At 43.8% G+C, this 5,000-nt stretch overlaps 1 protein-coding gene and 1 long non-coding RNA gene across 4 annotated transcripts in view; one reads left to right on the top strand and one right to left on the bottom strand.

The window, feature by feature from the left end:
- LOC138965852 (putative ferric-chelate reductase 1) overlaps positions 1-5,000 on the top strand; it is a 15,848-nt gene that overhangs the window by 6,124 nt on the left and 4,724 nt on the right. The window lies entirely within an intron of this gene.
- On the bottom strand, positions 348-972 carry LOC138966667 (uncharacterized). The gene is made up of 2 exons (XR_011455734.1): positions 476-972; positions 348-399 (listed from the first exon to the last, which is right to left on the bottom strand). It is a non-coding gene; the product is annotated as an uncharacterized lncRNA (long non-coding RNA).

The raw sequence follows: 5,000 nt of genomic DNA, 5'->3' as shown, positions 1-5,000 counted from the left end.
TCTCTCCGTACGAACTATGCCTGGAAGAGGATTTCCTACGTCCTCTTGCGAGACTTGCACGGATCGAACTTACCAACTTCAACTCTCTCACTCAAATATGTGATAAAAATATAAGAAGAGTGGTTGGAACTAGTTTTGAACTCCCAATATTTACTTGGGGGGAGATCTAACCCAAGGCCTGCCGTGGGCTCGTGTCTCGAGACCCCGTTGGAGAATAAAACAAGAACCAGGAAAGACTTGGCCAATTGAAACTAATTAATAATATAAAATAATTTCACAAAACAGAACAAACGTAGAAAACAATTACAACACAAACTCGCGTCTGCTTTCACCACCACGACACACAATAAATGTTGTCACTTTGTACTTTATTTCTTAATATAATGGCAGCTAATACACCTCGTCCTGATATGGCTCTGCGTAGTCGGCTGGACGTTAAGCAACAAATAAACAAACAAACAAAAAGCTAATACACATACGTACAGACAAGACGAGTTCTCAGAGGATTGGTGGGCTTCAGCCTGAGCGTACAATATCTCTGTCAGGCGACAAAAGGGTTAATCCCATGCTAGATCATTCTCATACATCTACAGGGCACTCACCGACCCCAATACTAGCAGATCACACAACCATCCTTTTATCAAAAAATTCAATACACTGTCCTCTTCACAATGCCAACTATTACAAACACCCCTACCATGGACAATGTCATCACAACTTCCGGTTAAAGTGTGGATTACACTATACGGGGAGAGCACACTTGACGTTCACAACAGTCACAAATAATGATTACCGAGAGAACCCCGTAAGACAATAAAACTAGATCTAAAATAAAAATTAAAAAAATAAAACCTAAAACTAAAATATGAAACTGAAACCTGAACCTAAAACTGAACCTAAACCCTAAACTGAACCTAAAACTTAAACCTAAAACTGAAACCTGAACCTAAACCTAAACCTAAAACTGAAAACCCCTTATAGGCTGGGAAGCGTTTGGATGTGTGCGAAGTAATTGCTATAAAATTCATTTTAGGTGCAGTTGATTCATTTCAGTGTGCCTGCACACATCTAATCGAGTTGGCCGGGAAAAAACCATGCGATGAGTCCGAAATATCGTACATTTTATTTTAGTTTTCGGAGCGACAGTTTTTCACAAGCTACCCAAGGAAACTATTCAATAACATCACACGATAGCTTAATCAGCATGGCGTAAGCAGTTTATTGGTCTCATCTATGTATAGATATATTTGTTTGTTTCCCAGGGGCGCATTTCACTGCTCGCATTATAATGATTATTAGGCGATTGCAGATTCAGTCTTTGTCTATGTGCCTTGTGAAATTATGTCCATTGAGAACAACGTGGATCGTGCATGTGACTGTTAGGTAATAAGTTTTTTTCCATGTTCAGCTTCACCTACTTACGTTGCGTTTATTTATTAATCTGTGCATTTGTTAGTGGATATGTACATGTATTTCTTTCAAGGTTACCTAACATTATATCAGTGCAATAGGACAAGCAATCATTCAGCTCAGTAGGCCAAACACTGTTATTGCACCATTGAAGTTTGCACTTGGCGTGCAAATGCACCGATCATTCGGTTCACGGTTTCTGATCGATACCCTCAGCCACCTTGGCTTTAGCTGTTCTTACACAGAGGTACGGAAATTTGAACTGAATGCTGCGCAATCATATGGCATTGATCTCCCACCTACTACTGTGTATGCCTGCCTGTGCAGAAATCCCCGACGCAATGCAGTCTGTCACAGACGTTGCATTCCATTCTAGCGAGCAACAAACGCAGCACAAAGAGTTGAGCGTGGCAAGGCAGAAGCGAGATCACACAGACATTCAGCTGATCTTGAGATATCTGCTTGATAGGAACCCTTTCACTGTGGATACAGCCCTCCGATCCATTTCAAGCGGAAAAGAAGCTGAAGCTACTGTGAATGCAGAACAAGCAAAAGGCGTAGGAAACAAGATTCTGAGCAACATGATCGGAAATAATGTTGTGGATTTCACCTTTAAAAAGAAGGATCAAGCTGTAACCATGGCTCTGAAAGCCAAGTCGTCCAATCTGCACGATGATCTAGTACATGTTCACTCCATGCTGTTGTTCCAGAGACTAGTGACAACTGTGAAGAACACCAACGGATGTCTTGAGGACGCCTTTGCCTTTGAGATGTGCAGTGTCCCAGCATCGCTGTTTGATTCGGGTGGTCTGCCAAGACAAGGTACCAAGGCTGCACTGGCAACTTACATCTGGACTTCAACAAAGCAGGTAAATGGTGTTATTCCTGATGATGTAACATATGTCATCGATGGTGGCTTGCTGTTGCACCTTCTGCCCTGGTGCCGTGGTTCAACATACAACCAGCTTACTCAGAGTTACGCAGACTTTCTCATTCGTCATTTTGGCAAAGGAACTGTTGTTTTGATGGATACAGCTGCGGACCTACCACCAAAGATGCAGCCCATTTGCGAAGAACAAGCAGAGCCAATACAGCATGTGCCATCACTTTTGAGGGTGACATGGTCCTGTGCGAACCAAAGGAGCGCTTCCTGACAAATCCAAACAACAAACAGCGGTTCACCAACCTCCTTAGTTCCCGTTTTTCACAGCACGGCTTTGACACTGTCCATACAACTGCTGATGCTGATAGGCTCGTCGTAAAGACTTCTCTGGAATTGGCAAGGAAGGGAAACGTGATTCTGGTTGGCGAGGACACCGATCTGCTCATCCTTCTGTTGTACCATCTTACGCCAGATCACTGCCCCGTCTTCTTCACATCAGTGAGATCATCGACAGCAAAATCAGCTGCAAAAGTGTGGGACATCAGAAAAGTCCAGACTGTTCTTGGATCTCAAGTTTGTGAGAACATCCTGTTTGCGCACGCCTTTGGTGGATGCGATACAATTAGCAGTCCATTCGGGATTGGAAAACCAATGTGTTTAACGAAATTGACCCAGTCAACAGTGTTCGTGCAGCAGGCCCATGTCTTCAGCGCCAGTCCTTGCAGAGACACTTGTGACAGGGGAGGCTACCGCTCCTTTCACAGCAGACTCTGCACCCGAGTTGTTGGCCTTTAAAAGTCAAAACCGGTGTATTGTAGAATTCTGTTTGTGATGGGGTCTGGTGGTTTCCGATTGTCTGTATGTTCATGGAAACCTTAAGGTTTGCATAACAGTTTTTATAAGGCTAAGAAATTAGCCCTAACATTTTCAATCCTGTTTGATTGCACTTCGCCTCCCGAGGTGATCGTAGTGTCTCGGCACTCGGTTACATCTGGTGCTTGCGAGCAGGGATGGGACTCGGCATGATATGTAATTCAGGTAATGGCATAATATGACCACTGAACATTTTCGTGCTGTTCCCATTCTGCGACCTTGGGATGGACAGTGGTCCCCCGGTTCGGAACTTCGGAACGAAGTTCATTCAAACGGTGGCGATTGTGACAGGGGAGGCTTCCGCTCCTTTTACAGCAGACTCTGCAGCCGAGTTGTTGGCCTTTAAAAGTCAACACCGGTGTATTGTAGAATTCTGTTTGTGATGGGGTCTGGTGGTTTCCGATTGTCTGTATGTTCATGGAAACCTTCGGGTTTGCATAACAGTTTTTATAGGGCTAAGAAATTGGCCCTAACATTTTCAATCCTGTTTGATTGCACTTTGCCTCCCGAGGTGATCATCGTGTTTCGGCACTCGGTTATACACTGATGAGCTGATAGGAGCAGGAGAAAGGGCCTTTGTAGAACTCTATGGGGGGAAGGAAAGAGACACTTTGAACTTCCTCCGCTACATCAAGTACATGCAGAAATTCTCTACATGTACCTCATCGTTTCAGCCCTGCAAACTCCCACCTACATCAGCAGCAGCTAAATTCCATTCCATGAGAACATACTTCCAGGTGCAAGAATGGATGCACTTGCATCAAGAACAGTTCCTCCTGGATCCGATGGACTGGGGATGGGAGATTGTTCAAGGCGCCATGCTTCCTATTCTCATTGACATTGCTGCTGCTCCTGGTGATCTACTCGATGTCATCCGATGCAATTGCAAGACAGAGTGTCGAACAGCAAGATGTTCATGCCGAAAACACGGCCTCGTGTGTACGTCTGGCTGTGGAGAGTGCAGAGGGGAGAGCTGTGCCAACACTGTGACCGAGGTTGCCTGTGCAGGTACATCAGACGATGAAGACGGGCTTTAGCGTAAGTACGAGGTCATGTTGAATAGAGTGTGCGTGTGCATGTTCACATGTGTAATGCAACAGTAACGGGTAAAGGAGGGAGAATATCAGCACAGTAATTGTCAACTCACATACCTGTCAAACGCGACCCGGGAGACGCGCCCTGTGAAACCACACCGAATGCGCTAGATTTGAGCTTCGGCTACGTTATTTCGCGCTAAATAAATGCAATTGAACCTATTTATCAACTGAATGTGCTTTTCTTACATACTATATGAGTGACATATGGCACATCCCTTAAAATAAGACATGTTATAGACGTGAGAAGTGAGGGACGGAGCATATTCGGAATACCGTTATTGCGCAGTTGTCATCATTCTTTAAAAGCTTCAAAAATATAGTTCGCATGGGAAAACGTTGGCCAACTCGGTTTTACCTGATCAATGGATGCATGTAGAGTACAAAAAAGGTGAAATAAATTTTATAGCAATTTGTTCACACAGGAGGTGAAATCTGATGAAATCTGCCTAGCCTATTAGGAAAGAGTAGTCTACAAACGACGTCTGCTCCCTGTAAACACAAAAGCACACACACCCAGGGTACATTATTGCCTGTTTCACAGTGGGTATGTACATCAAGGTATTACAACCTCTTACCTGCTTTCTCTGTGTTGGAACATAATTTTCTTCACTCCCTTTCACCAAGTTTAAATGGCGATTTTATCATCAAATCTTCACAATGTCTGTCGTAATTCTTTCAATGCAACTCATTAACAAAGCTAACACTACATTAATAACACATTAATGCCATCTTGTTCT

Source organism: Littorina saxatilis, linkage group LG5 (genome assembly GCF_037325665.1).
Source record: "Littorina saxatilis isolate snail1 linkage group LG5, US_GU_Lsax_2.0, whole genome shotgun sequence".
NCBI lineage: Eukaryota > Metazoa > Mollusca > Gastropoda > Littorinimorpha > Littorinidae > Littorina > Littorina saxatilis.
The sequence above is the reverse complement of the archived record's forward strand: the minus strand, read 5'-3'. Positions and strand labels throughout refer to the sequence as shown.